This window comes from Wasmannia auropunctata, unplaced genomic scaffold (assembly GCF_000956235.1).
Source record: "Wasmannia auropunctata unplaced genomic scaffold, wasmannia.A_1.0 LD336097.1, whole genome shotgun sequence".
NCBI classification, from domain to species: Eukaryota; Metazoa; Arthropoda; class Insecta; order Hymenoptera; family Formicidae; genus Wasmannia; species Wasmannia auropunctata.
In genome coordinates, this window is record NW_012026793.1 from 1,375,597 (window position 1) to 1,376,444 (window position 848).

Sequence of the window (848 nt, forward strand, 5' to 3'; positions counted from 1 at the left end):
GAGCGTTCCTGGAGAGAATGGAGGTACTCGACGCTTCATCTCCTCCAAAAATGCTGCCTTATTTGTTCGACTCTTTGCCAGCGCGTTAGTCGGTTTTCATTTGCATCGTACAAATCGTGACAAGGGAGACCGTTCATAGCTGTTCCAACCAGAAAATGACCCGGACTGAGATACGCTAATTGTAAGTCGTTTGGATCGGCGCTAAGTTGCGTAAGCGGACGCGAGTTCAAGATAGCCTCAATCTCGACAAGCACTGTTTGTAATTCTTCAAACGTTAAGTGGGCTTTACCAATGATTCGTGACATGTAATACTTAGCCGACTTCACGGCGGCCTCCCATAAGCCGCCAAAGTGAGGCGCGTTAGGCGGTATCAATTTCCACGTGGTTTCTTGTTCGCAAAGATACTGATTTATGTCAGTTCGTGCTTGTTTGTTGTTGAGGAAATCGTGAACTTCCTTGAGTTGATTGTGAGCCCCCACGAAGGCAGTTCCATTGTCTGAGTATATACAAACTGGTTTACCTCTTCGTGAGATAAAACGTCGAAGTGCGCTGATGAACGCTTCCGCCGTGAGGTCACTCGCCAGCTCGATGTGGACTGCCTTCGTGCCGAAGCAGACGAATACTGAAATATACGCTTTGCTATTGCGGGCGTTTTGCCGCTTACCTTCCTTTATTATTACGGGACCGGCGTAGTCAACGCCACAATGCGAGAATGGCCTTGACACACTGACACGACTGGCCGGCAAGGAACCCATTATAGCTTCCGATAGGACCGGTTTAGTCTTGAAACATGTTATGCAACTTCGAATGATTTTGCGCGTAGTTGATCGCAACGAAAGAGGCCAAAA